General features: G+C 44.8%; 1 pseudogene; it reads right to left on the bottom strand.

Annotated features, from left to right (window-relative positions):
• Positions 1-14,321: 14,321 nt before the first annotated feature.
• LOC126458992 (5S ribosomal RNA) lies at positions 14,322-14,439 on the bottom strand (annotated as a pseudogene).
• Between the last annotated feature and the right edge of the window lie 8,312 nt (positions 14,440-22,751).

The following is a 22,751-nucleotide window of genomic DNA, read 5'->3' as shown; positions in this document are numbered from 1 at the left end:
ATTATCTATTCTGCGTAAGCGGCTGTCTAGCGTTCGTTAGCAGAGAGCCACGTTCACTCACAGTAGTGTCAGGCGTGGCGGAAAAAGGCTGCGGTAATGTATGCCAAAATTATAAGCAACATACACCTCAGTATCACCGAGAGTGATGGCGTAGTTAACTCCCCGTCCAGCCAACGAGATGATGGTTCTCCGTGCTTTCTCGAAGTGATTCCTAAGAGATGTCGTGTTGGTTCATTCAACCAGGCTACCGACGATTACGTCCAGTCTACCCGTTGATTTGGGGGACTATTCTTTTGCGACAGCTGTGTTAGAGCTGCTTTGCTAGAGCCAGGGCTAACGGAATAGTTCGGCGCGTCTCGTGGCTGAAATCGTCGCCTTAAACTGTGGTGTTGTTTACTTTTTTATCCAAAGAGTGGGCACCAGTGTTAATGTTTATGTTCTGGGCCTCACGGGTAATTAGTGAAGACCTTAGACCCCAACAGATAAGGCATGTGGCAGGCGAGATTGTTCCAGACAGATACACATTCCAGTAACATTAATATAACCACTCACAAACAGCAGGTGGCAGCAGAAGCAGTGGACAGTACATAAAGAGTGTCGGGGGGACGAGAAAAAACGTGCACTCATTATCTGACGTCCCCAACGGCATGGTCGTTGCCTTTCGGGCCAGGGGTGAAATCATTTCCGAAACGGCTAAATTTGTAAACTGTCTGCATGCCGCCATGGTTAAAGTATACGGTGTATGGCAAAATGCGCTAACCAAAACCGGCGCCGAGGCAACCGTGGTGCGCCACAGGCCACAGATGACAGCAGTGAACGACAGCTGCTGTGAAGTGTACCTGCGAATAGAAGTGCAACTGTTGAGCACCTCACCGACCAGATGAAATAAAGGGCTACCAACAGCACCTCCTCAACGACCGTTCAGCGAACACTGCTACGTATGGGCCTCCACAACAGGTGGCTGGTTCATGACGGCTGTTCACCGGCGACGAAGACTGGAAAATGCACGTCAATACCACAAATGTACGTCCATTAAGTGGTGACAGGCGATCTTTTCAGATGAATCACGTTTTATGCTCCATCGGCCAGATCGGTATCAGCCTGTACAGCTCGAAACATCTGAAAGCAAAGGATCCAGGCCGGAGGAGAGAACTTTATGGTCTAGGGAATGGTTTCGTGGGATTCTCTGGTGATATCATCATTCCGGAAGGCACAATGGATCAACACAAATATGAGTCTATCCTTCGGGACCATGCCGACTCCTACACGTAGTTTGTTTTTCCCTGGCACAATGGCATCTACCAGCAGGACAATGCAAAGTGACACATATCTCGTAGTGTAAGTCGTGGTTCCAAGAGCACCAGGATGATTTTACCGAACTCCACTGACAACCAAACTTCTGGGATTCCATCCCAGTCGTGAATCTGTGGGACAACCTCGATCGGGCTGTTAGCGCCATGGATCCTCAACTAAGAATCCTAGGCGCAAATAGTAGCGGCACTGGGGTCGGCATGGCTGCACATCCTGTCGGCACATTCCAGAACCTCACTGACTGTCTCCCTGCACGTCCCGCAGCGGTCCGCGCTGCAAAAGGTGATTATTCAGGCTTTTGCGACAGGTGGTCGCATCAGTGTCTCTGGATAGCGTAGTTCAACAACTGCTGATAGTAACGATCAGCAGCGTTACAAATAAATAAGAGGTATTCTCTTTAGGTGATGCAGTATAGCATACGAACACGTCAGTAACATGGAGATTACTCAAAGGTGGTGCTCATTGAGCTTAACGCGCAGCGAACTACCTTGTTTTCTTCACTTTTGTATTACATAATCTACACCCTTTGAGACCTTCTCACTAAGGACGTATGGCTCGAAAGGTGCATGTAATCTAATCCAATATTACGAGATAGGAAGGTGAGCAGACACGCGCGAACAGCGTATTAACGGCCGTTATCTTGCAACACAGGCCACCGTGACTGCAGTTTTTACGCGGTTTTCCTCGCTTATTTAGGCAAATTCTCCTCATAAAATATGATACACAAACAGTTAAACGTACGAAGTTTCGTGTACAGGCTGTTTGTCATGTACAAACTAAGTGGGCAAACAGAGCATAATGGAAGAGGCAAATAACCCTCACGAAAATTTTCTGGAAAGCAATAGTTTCCCCGACACGACGTACACCTTATAACAGAGTCCCCGAGAATCCAAAGGCAGATATGCACTGGAGGACAAACACATTACAAGCGTTCCACATCGCCATCGTTTAAGTGAAGGTAGGCTTCGGCATGTCTTCTCATCAATGTTCGTATGTGTTAAAAAATCCTAGGCATCCTCTGAATGCACTGACAACCATCCACAATTGTTTCCAGGGTTCATCGATACTGTCAGCAGGGCTGGAAAATATACGGGGCGGCACAGCCGACTAAACAGTTTCTATAAATTACTGCTGGGACTGTGGTAGGTGTAGGCAGCTGCACGTGATCTGCCTTTGTTCAGTCGTTGACCCCATTACAGTAGCCAAATGGTCTGGCCCGGTGTACATCGTAGCTTGGCCGTTCGTGCCTATTATGAAAACAACAGATCTGTGATCGCTACACAACAAGCTTTTCGGTGACAGCTCAACATTCCACATATCTGCAACCCAGAATGGACGAGAATGTTGAAGAACATGGACTGGGGGCTTGTGGTTCCAACAGGATGGAGCTACTGCTCACGCAGCTCGAATTTCACTTGATGCTTTGAGAGAAATGTTTCCTGGACACCTCGTCTCATTGAGAAGTTCACCAGATTTCAGCATTTGTGACTACTTTCTTTGGAGATATCCGGAGGAAAAAGTTTTCAAAAGCCGTCCTCACGCACTACCAGAGTTAAAACAGCGGATTATTGACGAAGTGAATGCCATACCCCGCGGTATGTGTGCGAGAGCTGCTCGAAACTTCAGGGATTGTCTACAACAATGTATTGATGCCAACGGCTGCCATCTTGAGGACATTATTTTCAAAACTAAATGAATGTAAAATCGCATATTGTAGTAATTTAGAAAATAAAAACTTTTTTCTCTATACATCCAGATTTACTTTTTATTGCTCCTTAAAACTGCTTAGTCTGTTCTGCTGAGAAATAACTGTTCAGTAAAAGCATTCGATACGTTGCGCCGTTTGTGAACTAATTAGCATTGAAGTTGGCCAATCAGTCCCTCACGCGGAAATTCAAGCACCCCGCCATATACAGTTGGTATCAGTCGTTCTCACAACGTAGATGTCAGGGCAAGAGACTGCTCAGCCTTTGGCTCAGGTTCGATCCTTACCACCGTCCCATGTCCAGTTTTTGTCTCGTTCTGTTGTTCGGTTTGAGGCAACCAAACGAACACGTTTGGCGTCACTGTCTCTGGCTGGTCGCTTGAATTTGCGCGCGCAACGGCCTGAATGGCTAACGTCAACGTTAATTAACCCGCAAACGGCGCAGCAAACCGAATTTTTTCCTTAACAATTATTTCTCGGCACTACCTACCGTGCAATACCTTTAAAAGCTTTTCAGAGCGTTTCTCAACGCCCTGTAAGTACCTCCTAAGAGTCGTCAGTGTATTTTTCGTGTTTTGCAGTCTCTGTTACTGCATAACGATAAAAGAGATATCGAACTACAGTAATTTCGGACAGTTCTATCGAGTGAAAACCCGCTTTAAAAAATCATTCTGCTTGTAACGGGATGACAACCGACGTTTTCCGTCGATACTGGGTGTCGCGTGAAAGTTGTGATAAATTGTATTTGTTAGGTCTGACTCCAGCTACATTCAGACGGTGTGTGTCTCAACACGCGACGAGGTTGTCGAGTTACGTGCCGCTTCTTCCAAACATGCACGCTCAGGGCTGCGGCGCTGAAGCCCTGCGCTTAGAAAGACAGCGAGTGTTCGCGGCGTGTTTCGTCGCCAGTCTGCGTACGGGGTACTGTAAGGAGGGTGAAGTCACTGGACCGACAGGGACAGCACACTTCCTTTGAATCTGCCCTACCGTGCATCGCAAAAGCGGCAAAGCGGTTCCCACCGAAGCATCCATTCGCGGCAACCGGGCAAGGTGATTGTTTTGAGTGAAATAGGCATTGTAATGTCCTATACTATTCTGTGAACGGTAACGGCTCTCTCGTTCCGAGTTTATGCTGTCGTACGGGCTACTATACTTCCTACCATTATTCAAAATTATTTTATTTTGGCTTGTCGCTACAGAAGTCTTCAGTCCATGTAAGTGACGGAAGTCGTTCGTACCGTCCGGGAGTCTGTTATCGTATTTCAGTCGTCCGTGTAGCATATTTTCTGACACAGAGACTGAGCACCAGGCCAAAATTTGCCCAAATGGACGTGGAAAACCGCCTAAAAACCACAATGTGCTGGCTAGTGTACCACAACAGCGGTGTACCACAACAACGGTCCTTGATACGGCGCGCCAATTTCATATCGTCTGATTCACTTCCCGGCCTGCGTGTTAATGGCATCCGGGCAGCTCCGAAGAAATATTTCATGTATATTGCAAAAATAAATTATGTAAGGAAACCTGTTGTTGCAGGAGCGTAAAATTATTGCTGTGATCTCTAAACAAGGTGTTCTATATATTGCGAGAATTTCTACAAGTGGCACTGTCGTATTTACAAAAAATATGCACGACGCACGTTTTCTATGAAGTATTATTCTTAAATAGGACCGTTCCATTGGTGCGTTCTGTGACCTGCGCGTGTTGGTTGATTTCATACGTCTGTTGGTTAGTCACAGACGCGGTAACTGGAGTAATCCACAGCTTTTAAGACAACTTTCTAGGTGGGGCAACCACAGTTATGAGTAGTCATCTTGGGTATTAATAACCGTTTCAGATGTATTTATCCCATTATGATTGCATCACTACCGGTTTCCGCTCTGATGGTTTAGTCATATGTTCACCTGAAGCTGTGGATTTTAGTGTCACGAAGCCGGTAGCGATCCAATAACAAAGCACTAAATACAGGGAAGCGGTTATTAATACCCAATACGTCCGCTTTTAAGTTTGTTTGTGCTTATTTGAAACGTCTCATTTAATTGAAAATCTCGCCTAGTGTGAAATACGGAAAATGAATCTTTTTCTGCGTACAAAAGACGTGACTGTGGTTGTAGTCTTCGACAGGTTTGTGAAGTTTGTGGGAAAACATTTTCAGCGATGGAATGTTAAGAAAAGGGATTAATTAGATCGTTTAAAGACCACAGTACTACAGTTAATAAGAAAGTACTTACTAGCAGAGTATCAGTCATACCTGACAACTTGGTGCAGAGAGGTGAAGCAGAAATTCAAGAAAACAGACACTTTACGTTTACCTCCTTACGTAAAGGATTTCCTCAAATTTCAAGAACTGTTATGTAAATAAAGAACGCTGCACCTACTGGAGTTTTTCGTCACGTTGATTAGTGAAATTTACGACTCATGTACACGAGGCATATCGAGTAGCCAGTTCGTTTAATTTTTTTGAGCAGCATGGAAATGAAGCTGAAGAAATTTTAAGCATAATGATCTGGAAGGTCAGCTCTTGACTACAACGACGACGTCAAAAACGGCCGTTCGAGAGGCATATTATTATGAGTAAAAATAAAAAGTCCACTGTCCGTTAATATAAGTGCTTTAATACTGACAGATATTGTGTAGATTAAACTATAGGATTTCATATTATAATAAAACTGTTTAAAGTACACGCGTATGCGCATAACATAAAAACAAGTACTTAGCGCAAGTACACGCCTCTTACATTATTTCTAGAGGCCTTCTGAAGAACTCAAGCCGAAGGCTTAGTGCTACGCTGAAGGTATTAATATTCATCCTTAATGTTTACGGCCGAAATAGACATCGTAACTTGTGTCTCGTTCGAGAGAGACAGGGTGTATGCGTGAAGTAATGGCCGGTCCCAGGCAGTGGAGGCTACTTTCACCAGCCTCTACGACGTAATGCCGCCTATTTAAGTGCTTCATTTACAACGTCTAGTGAAGCAAAAGGAATTGCGATGTCGAAAGGGCTCATTCGTTTAACATAGCGATTCTCCATACACTTTCATAGTGCCTCACCTGTGGATACATGGAACCACTGGAAACTACTGTCTAATGAATATTCTATACCTACTTCGCTTTTTAAAAAAATTCTACGAATTCTTGTTCATAAGCGGCCACATGTCACGGAAAGGCACTGGACGTGATCTCTGTTGTCGTCTGCTGAAGTCTTCTTCACCTATACAAGTGGGTACTCTGGTCTGTACAAGTGGGTACTCTGATCTACTGCGGAACTCTCGGTTGTCTTCATACAAATATAGTGAACTAGGAGTGGGGCAGACGAAGTTCTCAACTGGCAATATTTGAAAGATCTGCACGGCATCTCACGGAAATGTCCCAAAAACCTTGGTCGGAAAATCGTGACAGCAGCTTCGTTTAATGTTTCTTGGGCAATATTGTCTCTAAAAGCCAAAGGGGGTTTAATGTGTGTGTGGGTGGGTGGGGGGGGGGGGGGGGAGGAGGAGCGCATCAAATTGAAAACTAAAGCTCGGCATCGGGTGAATAATAAAAATTAAGAAGTCCTCCATAACAGTACTATTATTATTACATTGAATTCCTGTTACATAATAAAAAATGAATAAAAACATATACTGCTTCTTTAAGTTTAATGTAAGTAGTAACATTTTGATACAAGCGTCGTCGTGTCGGAGGACCGCTAAGTAAATAAAAAAATAGTTAATTGCAGCTCTCCTTTCTGCCGGCCAGAGTGGCCGAGCGGTTCTGGGCGCTACAGTCTGGAACCGCGCGACCGCTACGGTCGCAGGTTCGAATCCTGCCTCGGGCATGGATGTGTGTGATATCCTTAGGCTAGTTAGGTTTAAGTAGTACTAAGTTCTAGGGGACTAATGACCTCAGAATTTAAGTCCCATAGTGCTCAGAGCCATTTGAACTATTTAGCTCTCCTTTCTACAACACCATGCATTCATTATTGCTGTATATAAGCCTGTTCTGTTTCGCGTCATCTCGTCCAGGCCTGCGCGTTCCACATCTACAACTGGAAATATCTAGTGAAGTTATAATTACTTAGTATATAAAATATGAAAATCAATCCGCCTTTAAATTGCGATGAGATATCTTTTCCACGTTTGAGATTTACATGTTTCTTTTTTTAATTCACAAATCTATTCACTGACCTTGTTTTAATGCACAGGGTGAGTCACTAATTATTGCCACCAAGAATAACTCTGAAAATATTACAGGAGCTGAAAAGTTTGTGGGACAAAAGTTGCATGGGACAACGGGGGTCATAATATGACGTCGGTTTTTTGTTGCTAGGTGGGGTCAGAGATAAGAAGGTCAATTTTGTTTTTTTAAATGGGATGCTAGAATTTGGTATTTATTTTCTGATAGCGGCTATTGAGATGAATCCAATGACGAGTAACAGTAAGGCCTTTGAAGATCAACGAAGGTCACAATGGTGGCATGAACGTCCATTTACAGAAGGTGTTCGAAGCGATGACCATTGGTATAAACGTAGTGCTCCAATCTTCTTATCATGAATTGAGTGGTATTCCTTATCACATTGGCACTTATCGAAGCACATGCTCTGACAATTCTCCCTCGCATATCTTCAGATGTAGTTGGAACGTCTTTATACACAATGCCTTTTATGAATCCCCTTAAGAAAAAATCGAGAGGCGTCAAGTCTGGCGAACGAGCCAGCCACGACACATTCCTCCCTGTCCAATCCAAAGATTTGGGAATAGTCTCTGTAACTGATTTCTGGCCATCAGCGAAAAATGTGCCGGACGCGCATCATGTTGATACCACATTCTGTTCCTTGTCCCTAAAGGTATTTTACCTCCCACTTACATAGGGAGGACTATGATCATAGCGGTAAAACAACAGGAACCACAGCTAGCACAGAAAGCTCTCTGCGTTCACTTTTCTCAACCGAAACTGGACCGGTAGAGATGTAGTTTGACGTCTGCCAAGCACTCAAGCGTGAATTATAGACTAATATAATGGAAGTAAGTCCCTCGTGCCCTTTTCGATCAGGTCACACTTTTTAAAAGAAATTCAAGCAGATTGTTGTAATACTGCAATAATATGATGCTTACATGTCACGAATTCTTTGATGAAATCTAATTCATTCTAAAACATATTGACGCAACACCTAATATGTTTGTATGTAAATCCTGTATTTGTTTGATCCTGACGTCCACTATTGTTTTATACACAATTTATTCTAATACAACTATTAAAATGTCCATTTTTCATCACCATAATTTTAGTTCAGTCAAACGCATGAAATATTTTACAAATTCATTTTGTCGCCGTTCTAAAAGCGGTTCGTTTATCATACTGTCGGAGTGAAGTTCATTTATATTCGACAGATAAGAAACAAATCGTTTAGGACCCCTAACCAAATATTAATTAATATTATTTTTTCAAATGAATAAAAGGAAGGGCGTAAGGTGACGGACACAGTAGTTTTAGTAGCTGAGCGTAAAGTGTACGGAAAAAAGAAGAAAAAGAGAGAGAGAGCGCGACTACTGTACTTACACTATCCAGCAATCAGATGGTCTATATAGAGTGTATCCATCTGTATTGTCTCGTAATTTCACCACTAGTCCAACACGAATCAAGATCATCACTGCCAGCGGAGAAAATATTGCATAAGCATGCCATCTCCATAATCTAAACCGCATATACATGATGTGAAACACAAAGTATTGTGTATTTAAACCGGGGACCTAGAAACGACGGAGAGGCTTCATTCCGCAGTAGTCCTCAGTGGTTCACAACATCGCAACAGGCCACAGCAGTCCACCCACCACACCGCCGCTCCACACCGAGCCCAAGGTAATAGTGTGGTTCGGCCCCCAGTGCACCCCCTCTCCCTTCCCCCCTCCCCGCCCCCCTCCTGGGAACGTCTCATACCAGACTGGTGTAGCCCCAAACGTTTGTGTGGTAGAGTAATGATGGTGTACGCGTACGTGGAGACAGTGTTTGCGCAGCAATCGCCGACATAATGTAACAGAGACGGAATAAGGGGGACCAATCCGCATGCGCCAAGGCAGATTTTTTTTTAAGGGGAGGCATGGAAGGGAGGGCAGAGTGGGCAGGGGTCGTAACCCGAGGCCTGGCCACAGTGTCCCCCTCGCCCGTCAAGCTATCAGAGAAGGCGAGGGGAAATCAGTTGTGGGAACTTTTTAATATTTATTTATTTATTTTTAAATATATATGTAATTTGTATTTACTTCACACCACAACTAAAATAAATGTACATAGCACCTGCTTTGAGTAAACAAAACAAATATCTCGGTACCTTTCTACACCCAGATAATATAAACGGGGAAACGAAAAATGTGCTTCGTATACGATGCAGATGTGTGTGTCGTTACTCTCCCGACGCTTCAGCATCCAGGTACGTCTTCACGCATCTCATATGCCGTTCCACCGATAATCGGACATGTTCTTGTCAGCTCAGTTAATGGGTATCTTCTCCTACCTGTTGATGATCCAGCTGCGCGGAAGGTCACGTAGGTCACTCCCTAAGTAATTAGAAAAATAATGTCCATATTTTGCGCATGCCCACGGACGCACGTGACTGCGTTGGTTTTGGTGCGCGGGAAATACTGTTCATCTGGGAATAGTAGAATCCGAGGTGTGATGTGTTCCGGAGTCAGCCGTAGAAAATACGACAAAATTAGTTGCACTAAGCTCCATATGTCTCCTGCCGCGCCACATGTGAGACGGTGCTCGTCGGTGTCCGGCATTCCGCCGTCTGCACATAAAGGCGAATCCGACATATTTATCTTGTCGAGGCGTGATCTCTTTACCGTTGACTGTGATGTACCATGTGGATCGGACGTCTGTATCCAGTGTAATCGAGTGTATCGTCCACCACATCACTTTCCAACTAACCTGAGGGTTTTTCGTCTCCACGATGTTTGGTGGGCGCTTCTGCTGTAGGAAGCGACATATATCCTGTGCCGACGCCTACTTCGTCGGTGGTACCGCGATAAGGACATAACTGTGTTCAGTGTAAAAGTGCCCGAAGCAGTAAAAAGGGGGGGGGGGGGTATGTCTGGCGTCGTCAGTGGGGGCATAAGGGAGGACGGAGCAAACCTTTCAAACTTTCCAAGCGGTGGCGCCACAGCTTGATGTGTGAGCTGACAAACAGGGCCACTGCTCTGTCGTGGACATGGACTAGGCCAAGACCTCCCCTTTCTGGGGGAAGGGTCAACGACTCATAACTGACTTTGAAGAGCATTCCTGCGCTGACGTAGGCTGCGAATGCCGCTAATAGTCGTCGAGCCATCAGTAACGGTATTGGAAGGACACGCGCTATGTGTGAAAGGCATTGACGAAGTGTGTCCTTTGAAGAATGCTGAGGGTCCGCAGACGAAGGTTGCAGATCTGGATCCGAACTTGTCGTAATAAGCGGCGGTAGTTAAGGGCCGCAGTGCGCTGTATGTCGGAGTGAAACTCAATTCCGAGACATTTGATAGTGCTCCTAAGATGTAGGTGGTCGACATACGCTGGGGTCAACCCGTCTCCTATGGTCATGTCGACCGATTTGTTGACGTTGAGACAGCTGCCGGAGGCCACACCGTAAGTAGTAATCCATTGTAGTGTGCTGGTTACATCGTCGCGATGGCGGAGCACGAGAACTAGGTCGTCTGCATTTGCTGTACAGCGAAATGTGACGTCAAGTAAGGTGAGTCCGTAAAGCGTTGACGGAGGCCACAGATGAGCGGTTCCAGTGCCAGAGCGTAGTTTCACGAATGTACAACATACTCGAGATAATTCGTGGTGATATATACACTGAAGAGCCAAAGAAACTGGTACAACTGCCTTATATCGTGTAGGGCCCCAGCGAGCACGCAGAAGTGCCGCAACACGACGTGGCATGGACTCGACTAATGTCTGAAGTAGTGCTGGAGGGCTGTCAATAAATCCGTAAGAGTACGAGAGGGTGGAGATCTCTTCTAAACAGCACGTTGCACGGCATAACAGATATGCTCAGTAATGTTCATATCTGGCCAGCGGAAGCTTTTAAGCTCAGAAGAGTGTTCCTGGAGCCAATCTGAATGTGTAGGCTGTCGCACTGTCCTGTTGGAACTGCGCAAGTCCGTCGGAATACAATGGACATAAATAGATCCAGGTGATCAGACAGGATGCTTACGTACGTGTAACCTGCCAGAGTCGTATCTAGACGTATGAGGAGTCCCATATACTGCAACTGGACATGCCCCACACCATTACAGAGCCTCCACCCAGCTTGAACAGTCTCCTGCTGACATACAGGGCCCGTGGATTCATGAGGTTGTCCATTCGCTGGATACAATTTGAAACGAGACTCGTTCGACCGGGCAATATGTTTCCAGTTATCAACAGTCCAATGTCGATGTTGACGGGCCCAGGGGACGCGTAAAGCGTTTTGTCTTGCAGTCATCAACGGTACACGAGTGGGCCTCCGGCTCCGAGGCCCATATCGCTGATGTTTCGTTGAATGGTTCGCACGCTGACACTTGTTGATGACCCGGCATTGAAATCTGCAGCAATTTGCGGAAGGGTTGCACTTCTGTCACGTTAAACGATTCTCTTCAGTTATCGTTGGTCCCGTTCTTGCAGGATCTTTTCCCGGCCTAAGCTAAGTCGGGGATTTGATGTTTTACCGGATTCCTGATATTTGTGGTACACTCGTGAAATCGTCGTACAGGAAAATCGCCACTTCATCACTACCTCGGAGGTGCCGTGTCCGATTGCTCGTGCGCCGACTATAACACCACGTTCAAACTCACTTAAATCTTGATAACCTGCCACTGTAGCAGCAGTAGCCGATCTAACAACTGCACCAGACACTTGTTTTGTATAGGCGTTGCCGACCGAAGCGCCGTATTTTGCCTGATTGTATATCTCTGTATTTGAATATGCATGCCAGTTTCTCTGGCGCTTCAGTGTATTACAAACACTATGTTTCGCTTTATTTACTTAAAGTTGCGCAAGTGTACGTCAATTAACCTTCAATGGCTGTCATTCATAAGCAAGCATAAGGTTTAGGTTAAGATACTCTGACAACCTAAAGCGCTGAAAACTGGCAATACATACCGTACACCATTTGCAAACCATTTCGTATAACAGAACCACGACCATACTAGCATAAAAACTCCACCATTTCGTATAACAGAACCACCACCATACTAGCATAAAAACTCCAGTAAGTAGTAATAATTTGTAAACTGATAATGCCAACCTACCACAACCTGAAACTGATTCACTACAGTAACTATACAAGAATAAGATACGCGGCCGTACTCATTTGAAAAAATATTTTTTGGGTTTATAATTTACGCTTAACATTTCCGATAAAGATTTTGCCTACTTATGGTTTTCAATTAACCTGCGATTTCAGGACATAGATTCCGAACTATATGGCGATTATGAATTTCCGTTCTCAGGATGTCACAAACTCACTCTTTCTTGGACTAAAGCCATCAGTTTCTCACACTTCATATACTGTGTTTGAGAACGTCTGTCGAATTGACGGAAGAAAACAAACTAATTTGAATTTCACCGATTATATCGCCTGAAGTCAACACGTTCGGCCGATGAGATCGGCTACAATGTGATCGCGCACGTCTTCGACCGATGTCGGTCGTCAGCCAGCGGAATTCCCAGATACTGGTGCCACTGCGACCCCAGCCTTGCAGACAGGCGTGCATCCAACACAGCGGCATGTCGCGAGTTAGTGGACTTTAAACGTAGGACAGTAATCGGTGCAATACGACTCGGTCATAGCACATCGGAGATCCGTTTCTGACGTCAGCGGTGTCTATTACGGATGTTCAATATTTCTCCAAGCGCGTAAACCGCCGCACAGGACGACCACAGGTGTTGAACGACCGGTTGTCAGGTAGCCTTCGTAGAGCCATATGGGACGATCGAAGGCCTATTGTGAAGAAAAACGCCGCCTATTTGCATGTGGGGCGTCACGAAACCAGTTTCGCCACGGCTGTACGGAGACAAACGCAACGTATAATTTTCAACAGGTGATGACCGACTTTTGTCGCACTGCCTTTCGATCATTCAAAGTATAAGAATTTATGTACTTTTACGCCCAAAGGTCTGGGCTACGATTACTTGCGTGTCTTATGTTCTAGAATATTTTGAGGAAATGATTGTGTTCGTGAAAATAAAAAGAAGTTTTGCAATGTGGTTCAGATACTGCGTTCACTATTACTTTTGTTTAATTTTTTCGAGCGAACCTAAATGCCACTCCTACAACAGCACGAAACATTGTAATGCATCCAGAACATATTAAAGAAAAAGACTCGTGCAGTACTCAAGTTTTCTAAAGGTAGCGGTATGCCACCTTCGTAAGGCCTGTGCCTGGTAAACCACTGCCCCGTTTCACGAATCTAAAACACGTGGATCGCTTTACTAAAAAACCCTGCATAATACGATTCTTATATTCGTTCTCTACCTCACTGTGACTCAAACCCAAAACACAGTACCTAAATATCACATTACCAGCATTGCTAGAAACGTCTTTCAATATAGCTTACACATCCACGCGTTACTATAAACATTCCCACTGCCAAAACGCGGATCGACTCCGACAACGGTAGAGCGCATACCATCATTAAACAATGCCCATCCGACCTGCGGCAGCGCAACAGCTGTGCTAGGAAATGCCCGGCATTCCTCAAGCAACACACATCCGCACTGCTTGGCGTCTGCCGAAACAGGCCTGCCCGCAGTCGGCCTTCCTGGAAGGTCACACAGTTCTGGCGTAATCGCTCGCCGCGCATCAGAGCGATAATAATCCACCAGGAATTTCCTTGTCAGACGCGTGTGCCGATGATAGAACGGAAGGCGATTATCGTTAGCCTCCTGCCAAGGACACACTAAACACTGAGATACTACCAAGAATGGGGCAGCAGACCTGCCGTGGCCTCACCGAAGGAATCGGGCATTCTCGATTGATACAGTAGTAAATCGGAACCTAAATCTGGAAGGGCGAACTCTGATCTTAAGCACCGGTCTCCCTAAATGAGAATCCAGAGCACTAATTAACGCTGGAGAGACGGCCGTTTACTCTGGCGAGAGACTCACTTTTTCTGCCGTCACCTTCTTATAGCACTCCGTCGTCAGGCCATCCGACCGCCGTGTCTTCTTCAGTTGAGGATGCGGGTAGGAGGAGCGTGTGGTCACCACACCGCTCTCCCGGTCATTATGATGGTTTTCTTTGACCGGAGCCGCTACTATTCGGTCGAGTAGCTCCTCAATTGACATCACGAGGCTGAGTGCACCCCGAAAAATGGCAACAGCACATGGCGGCCTGGATGGTGACCCATCCAAGTGCCGACCACGCCCGACAGCGCTTAACTTCGGTGATTTCACGGGAACCGGTGTATCCACTGCGGCAAGGCCGTTGCCCATCACCTTCTTGGCGATGGTTTAAACACGACGTTCTATTTCAACCATCACCTATCCGTAGGACAGGCCTAGAAACTGGAAACCTCCTCCAAGAGGCTAAATGGTAGTAAAGCATAGATGGGAGGCCAAAAGCATGCATGTGGAAAGATTACGACATTGAAGATCCATCCTGGAAACACGGCTTGCTGCGTCATCTAAAATATGCTATGAAACATGCGTCTCGCGCCAAATACCATCCCACGCTCAAAGGTGTGTAAGTCGCGACTTGCTGCCATGTTGACTACACTTCAGTCTGTAACAGACTGCTCAGGTGTCGAGTCTACACTCGCGGCTGTTGTGACACAGTTTCTCGAGCTTCGCGTCACGCTAGCACCGCAGGGAGAGGGAAAGCGGTCTTCCCATACACTCCCTTCTGAATCGCGTACTGGCCGTTCGAGAAATATTTCCTAACTACTCAACCTTGTGAAAGACTAGTGTTCCGTTTTTTGCCATTTAAGCTCTCCATCTTTTTTTCATTAGTACATTATATTTTTCAGTTATTTATTTCTGTACAGTTATGCTGTTTTGTTTTGTTATTGTTTTTCTTTTGGGAAAGAACATTGCACAGTTTAATAACTGACGAACCATTAGCCACTGGGATTATACCATCTGCGTCCATAACGTATTCAGTTCGCAAGAAGGGACAGACGATCATCGTGAGCGTAGTAAAATAGAATGGAATATGATAAAATCAGGTGATCAAGAACCGAGGTAGGAAATATTAACTATGTAGTGAAACAGCTGGCCTATCGTGCTGACGCATCTGCTATCTGTTACAAAAATTCGAAAAGTGGGGATTTCCATATGTGTGTTCCCCGAGTAAAAAAATGTGTCCAAGATCTGAAGTAGATAAGTTTCGCTGTGATTTCTTGGAAATGAATGTAATAAGTGAGATTATACTACTTTCATGTGGCAATCATATTTCCACTGTAAGCTAGAAACAGTTGAGAAACCCGCCAAGCATGACAAAATTTTAATTGATGCGACGTGACGAAAAAAAAAAGGTCAGTGGTTACATACACGGTATCACCGCTAATAAACAAATTAGAGCCGGCCGCAGTGGCCGTGCGGTTAAAGGCGCTGCAGTCTGGAACCGCAAGACCGCTACGGTCGCAGGTTCGAATCCTGCCTCGGGCATGGATGTTTGTGATGTCCTTAGGTTAGTTAGGTTTAACTAGTTCTAAGTTCTAGGGGACTAATGACCTCAGCAGTTGAGTCCCATAGTGCTCACAGCCATTTGTGAAACAAATTAGACAATATGCTACACAAATTAAGAACGCAGTCGGCACTATTCGAAAAATATCAACGTCCTGAAAGAGTGTCTTCTTTTGGCACATTTAATTTACTTAAAAATATTGCTGACAGAGGTATGTCTAAATTCATGACAATGTTTTTCGAATGACATGAACTCTTCTCCTCACGAGGCACATGTGGCTAGCTCCTGCAGCTTCTGTAGCGTGCGTTATTCTCAGCTGCTGACAGTGCACTGACCTTCGTTTTGTGCAGTGGATCATTTGTTTACTTTTCTCAATGGCAGAAGGAAAAGTCAACAGGCAATGAGGGCGTGCACAGAGCTTTTCCTTTCAAACAAAGTTTACTTATTTGATGATGTGACGTTTTTACTCATTAATGAATGAAGCAACACTTCGTCTCCAGCGTTAGTATCCGAATCTGATTCTAAACTCAATTGTACGATTAATAACTCTATTCGCAAATCACACATTGTCAGTCTGGCAAGTGGTAGGTGAGCAACCAGCGTCACTCCGCCTGAAGGACACACTCGTCACACGCGTCTCAATATGCGCAGGACCGCGCGGCATGTGCGGAGCGCATGCATCGTGCACTCTCGTGTCACTTCACACGTGCTACACGCTTAGCCTTACGCCGCGTCTACGCGCAACACTGGGTTCTCTTACACGGCACATCGCGAAACAGGACAGCCGTTACGGGACTACTGTCCATTCAGTTCAATTTCCTGACTTTCCAGTCGACGCCCGTCGGCGACGTTGTCGTTAGTGATAAATCACGAGATCATATTGAAGGGAGGAATGGGGAAAACATCGACCGTGCCCTTTCTGAGAGACCGCTAAGTATTTTCCGTAAGCGATTCAGGGAATGGCCGGACGGGGATTTGAACTGTCGTCCTCGGGAATATGACTAAGCTGTCTTGCCACTTCGCTCGCGAGAACTAAAACAAGTATCGCCACAGCACTGTGGCGACGATGAACCTTTAACCATTACGTACTAGCTGAATAGTGTGTATGCACAGGAGACTACAAAAATGTTCAAATGTGTGTGAAATCTTACGGGACTTAACTGCTAAGGTCATCAGTCCCTAAGCTTACTCACTACTTAACCTAAATTATCCTAAGGACAAACACACACACCCATTCCCGAGGTAGGACTCGAACCTCCGCCGGGATCAGCCGCACAGTCCATGACTGCAGCGCCTAAGACCGCTCGGCTAATCCCGCGCGGCTAAGAGACTACAGTTCCATGGCTATGCGCGCACATGCGATTTGCAGTCGGCGCAGTTTGACAATTCTGGACCGTAAACCGAGACAAAGTTGCAAATACTCTCAGATTTCATCAAAAGTACTTCTTTGATAACATTTTTAAAGGAAGAGAAAGAAAATTAACAAACATCGTCACTGGAAGAATCCAACGACAAGCCAAGAATGGCCGGAAGACCAATTTTAGAAACTACTCCAAAAGTTATAAAATCACCTACACAAGTTAACACGTGACTTTGTGGCCTCTAACTGCGAAAATTTTCCACTCATCCTTCCGCGTACTTCGATTCCCTTCCGAAGCACCGACAATTATTAACCATTGCACTTAGTAATGTATCGGTTGATCAAAAAGTCAGTATAAATTTGAAAACTTAATAAACCACGGAATAATGTAGATAGAGAGGTAAAAACTGACTCACATGCTTGGAATGACATGGGGTTTTATGAAAACAAAAACAAAACAAAAACAAAAAAAAACAGAAAAAAAATAAACTGCTAGACGCGTGAAAGATTTCTTGCGCGCGTCGTTTGGTGATGATAGTGTGCTCAGCCGCCATTTTCGTCATGCTTGGCCTCTCAAGTCTCAAGACCTCAGTCCGTGCGATTATTGGCTGAAGTCGCAAGTGTATCGTGATCGACCGACATCTCTAGGGATGCTGAAAGACAACATCGGACGCCAATGCCTCACCATAACGCCGGACATGCTTTACAGTGCTGTTCACAACATTATTCCTCGGCTACAGCTATTGTTGAGGAATGATGGTGGACATATTCAGCATTTCCTGTAAAGAACATCATATTTGCTTTGTCTTACTTTGCCATGCTAATTATTGCTATTCTGATCAGATGCAGCGCCATCTGTCGGACATTTTGCGAACTTTTGTATTTCTTTGGTTCTAATAAAACCCCATGTGATACCAAGCATGTGTGTCAATTTGTACTTCTCTATCTACATTATTCCGTGATTTATCCAGTTTTCAAATTTATACCGACGTTTTGATCACCCGGTATAAATGTGTAAAAACAAGAAATGCATGGCGTTTTAAAGAGTCTGTCGTAGTGCGAAATGTACATAAATAATATTACGCTCAACTCAGATGACGTTAAGCGACTAAAACAAGCCGACCGCTGTGAATGAGCGGCCGGCCGGAGTAGCCGACCGGTTCTAGGCGCTACAGTCTGGAACCGCGATACCGCTACGGTCGCAAGTTCGAATCCTACCTCGGGCATGGATGTGTGTGATGTCCTTAGGTTAATTAGGTTTAAGTAATTCTAAGTCTAGGGGACTGATGACATCAGATGTTAAGTCCCATAGTGCTCAGAGCCATTTGAACCATTTCTTTGGACTAAACAATTGCAACATTTTGCGAGCGGCGCATGAACGCTCGGGGAGCTGACGCCAAGAGCGTCGCATGAACATTTTGTGAGCCACATTGCTCGCGAGCACGCTGCTGTAACCGGCTGCCACAGCGTTACGGAGCTATCACAGCTGTCAGACATCGGACCTTACTTTTTACACTGGCGGTGGCGCCGCAGTCTGTGAAGAAGCCACATCCCGGAGTGCACGTCGCGGCATCTCTGGTGGGCTATAGTTTTAGGCCCGCAGCTCAGAGTATGCGTTCTCTATAGTGCGTGCTTACATGGAACTTTCATTTCGACAGCTGTTCTCACCTGACTACATTGGCCTTGACTCCGGACTATGTGTGGACTCAATTTTTGGCCGGCTCGATTCTGAATGTGTAGCACCTAACTTACACGTGTTTGTATTAACAGAGTGCATCTAATGTGCCAGTGTATTTCGCCCAGTAAATTGTGTTCCTAACTACAGACTTTAGCATACGCAACAGCGACGTCCTCATTTGGCCCGAGGGACGCTTTATACTCGCTGGACAGGAGAGGATCGTGAGGTACGTACACAATTGCGATCAACGCGCTCGTCCGGCGAATTGATGCACTCTTCCCTTTGGTGCTATTTGCTGTGCGTCGTGCTCGTTAAATAGATATTCTTATCCTACGCCGGACAGGTGATATTCCCTCAGACTTTGAGAAGAATGTAATAATTTCTACTTCGAAGAAGGCAGGTGCTGAGAGATGTGAATATTACCACACAATTAGTTTAATAAGTTATGGTTTCAAAATACTGACTCCAATTATCTATAGAAGAATGGATAGTCCGGTAGAGGGCGGCCTCGGTGAAGAGCAGTTTGGGAACATGCGAGGGAGGACATACTGACCTGCGATGTACATTAGGGTAAAGGCGAACCTACGTTTATAGAATTTGTAAATTTAGGGAAAACGTGACAATGGTCGCTGGAACACACTCTTAGAAATTCTGATGGTAGCAGGGATCAAATACAGGGAGCTAAAAGATACCTATAACGTGTACAGAAATTAGGCTGCAGTTATGAAAGTCGAAGGACATGCAAGGGAACCAATATTTGAGAATGGAGTGACTGTTGTAAACTCTCCCCGAAGTGACTGAATTCGGAAAATGAGCAAGTTGTAAAGGAAACCAATGTGAATTTTGGAAAGGGGATTAAATTTCTGGGAGAAGAAATTAAAAAACTCTGGTGTTTGCCGATGACACTGTAATTTTTCAGAGATAACAAAGTACTTGCAAGAGCAGTTCAACGGAATGGACAGTGTCTTGAAAAGAGATTATAGATGAACACCAACGAAAGTAAAACAAGAGTAATCGATTGCAGTTGAATTAAATAAGGTGATACTGACACATTAGGGAATGAGACACTAAAAGTGGTAGAGGAGTTCTGCTATTTTGGTAGAAAAGTAAGTGACGACGGCTGAAGTAGAGAAGATACAAGAAAAACGGCACTGAAAAAGATAAATTTGTTAACACGAATATAAATTAAAATGTAGTAAGTCTTTTCCCAATGTATGTGAATGCAGAATAGCCATTACGGAATTAAAACGTGGACGTTAAACAATTGAGACAAGAGGAGAACAGGTGCTTTTGAAATGAGATGCCACAGAACAATGTTGGGAGTTAGATGGATAGATCGAATAACTGATGAGGAGTTGGGACGAATTGGGGGATAAATATATTTATGGCTCAAAAAAACTAAAAGAAGCGATCGGCTGATAGGGCACCTTCTGAAGCATCCAGGAATCGTCCATTTGGCAATGCAAGAAGACATCGGGTATAAAAATTGTAGAGGAAGACCAAAGTTTGAACAGAGTAAGCAGGTTAAAATGGATGTAGACTGCTGTAGTTGTGCAGAGAAGAGGTGGCTTGGATAGGATAGAGCGTGGGGAGCTGCATTAATCCTTGTTTGACACTACGGTGCAGTACACCGCGAGTTCACTTTTTGTAATTTTAAGTTCGTAAACATGAGAAATTCGGGTCTGTCAGTTGTGAGTCAGATAGCATCAGTATCCCCAAGGCCAGTGGCATCACAGTGGAAGCGTGAATCGTTCTAGGGCAATCGTCCACATTCAACTGGGGTTGTCTACGCCCCAGTGCGTCAAGTAAGGTCGACTGTGTGAAATTTAGGTGAATTTGTTTCAAGCATGTTTTGGCATCAGGGTGAAAAGCAAAGTGAGTATATTCAGTTTGATCGCGTCTCACTTTCTGCACATCACATAATTAGACTATGTATTATTTGCGGACTTGACATATGTGCGAGGAGTTGTTTGAAGTGTACGGAAATCGTTATGTGCAACGAGTGTGTACGGTAAGGATATGTAGAATTGCTTGAAATTCTATAAGTTCTTTGATTTCGTCATTTTTAAAAGTATTGCGTCGTACCTTAGCTGCTCCAAAATTCATGGAGGTATATTTCGTTTTTGTAACTAAATGAAACCAATTTGTTTCTTGCCATACACGGTTCACTTCTTTTATTTGTGAAGCATCTTTAGTGGCGTGTAATACATTTCTATGTATATAATAACTGAGTTATATAGTAATTACACGTATTTTATTACATTACGTTTTCTCCCATCATTCTCTTATTTTTCTGGTTAAAATGGTTCAAATGGATCTGAGCACTATGGGACTTAACTTCTGAGATCATCAGTCCCCTAGAACTTAGAACTACTAAAACCTAACCAACCTAAGGACATCACACACATCCATGCCCGAGACAGGATTCGAACCTGCGACCGTAGTGGTCGCGCGGTTCCAGACTGTAGCGCCTAGAACCGCTCGGTCACTCTGGCCGGCTTTTCTGGTTACAAACAGCGTTTGCAGCACACGCTTCGTGAGGCTAAACTATCTTTTGGTGATAGTTGGCTTTTTTCCTTTAGTTTGATTATTGTGAACATGTTTGTTCTATTTTCAAACAACATCTTATGAATATGGTGTTTAAGTTTATGTTGTGTTTCAACAATAAATACATTGGTTATTTTGATAATAACAGAATTTTCACTTTTTCATGGTATTCCTCCTTCCTATTATCGAGAGCAAATATGTTTTTTACATAGTTCAGTTATACACTATTTTTTTTTGTAGTCCAATGTCTTGAACAAAGTCAGTTAAATTTTATATATTCTTAAAAAACTAATGTTCTTCAATTTTTTCCGATACTTGAAGTGTTTATTTTTTTTTGTTTTTTTTGCATATATGACTCACAAAGCTTTCCAGAAGTAAAAAAATTTTTGAAGCAAAACAAATGATTTGTTATATTATGACAATATTGTTGACACACGGTTCGATCAAACCCAGTGTGTCAAGCAGGTCACTACACAAAAGTGTGTTAAGTAAGGGTTAAACCAGTCTGCGGACTAAATACAATGACAAGAGCCGGCCGGAGTGGCCGAGCGGTTCTAGGTGCTACAGTCTGGAACCGCGTGACCGCTACGGTCGCAGGTTCGAATCCTGCCTCGGGCATGGATGTGTGTGATGTCCTTAGGTTAGTTAGGCTTAAGTAGTTCTAAGTTCTAGGTGACTGATGACCTCAGTAGTTAAGTCCCATAGTGCTCGGAGCCATTTGAATCATTTGAACCAATGACAAGAACAACAACAACTTCGGCCGTAACAGTTATGTGGCTGCATTTTTTTTTTAATCACCGCGAATGTTGGATCACAGGTGCACGCGCTCGTATTCCAGTCGCCACGATTCACTATTGTGATAACCAGACCGCAACGGAGAAAATGGTGTGGTATCGGCTAGCCTAAGCGCCCGGGTGACGGCGGCCGTGCCACGTTGACAGGCGAGCCGTGGTGCGTGCGAGTGAAGACGCGCCCCGGCTGGCGGCCCGTGCGGCCGGCCAGCTGTTGAGCGCGGCACTCGTACATATGTGGGTCAGCGGGCCGCGCCGCGCCGCTTGGCTCGCTTCCAGACCCCGGCGCGCTGCGCTGCTTACTGCCACTGCCGCTAGTATTCCGCCCACTCGGCCGTCTGCTCCTCCGCGAACCGGGGCACCGCCACTGCACCCAAGCGCCACCTGCTCACTCCTGCACCAGCTTCAGCTTCGGCCGATCTAGGAGTAGCTGTGCACGTCGAACGATAACGGAAATACAATCCATTACCCAAAACAACTGGGAAGTGACGAATGTCGGGCTGGCAGCTCTTTGCCTCGGCTTTGCCCCCGTACGCATATCTTACGCATTTTATTTCTATTTATTTATTTTGGTTTTAGGTAACACTGAACGTCCAGCAAAGCAATAGTTACTACAGTACATAAAAACTGTGAGTTAAAGTACAATGACAGAATAACCTTAGCATTGCAGCTGACCAATATACTCAACATGTATTTCAAACATAAAAAAGTTTACCTATATTTAACATATTTCACACATAC

Source organism: Schistocerca serialis, chromosome 2 (genome assembly GCF_023864345.2).
Source record: "Schistocerca serialis cubense isolate TAMUIC-IGC-003099 chromosome 2, iqSchSeri2.2, whole genome shotgun sequence".
Taxonomy (NCBI): Eukaryota; Metazoa; Arthropoda; class Insecta; order Orthoptera; family Acrididae; genus Schistocerca; species Schistocerca serialis.
This window is presented reverse-complemented; position numbering and strand designations above follow the sequence as displayed.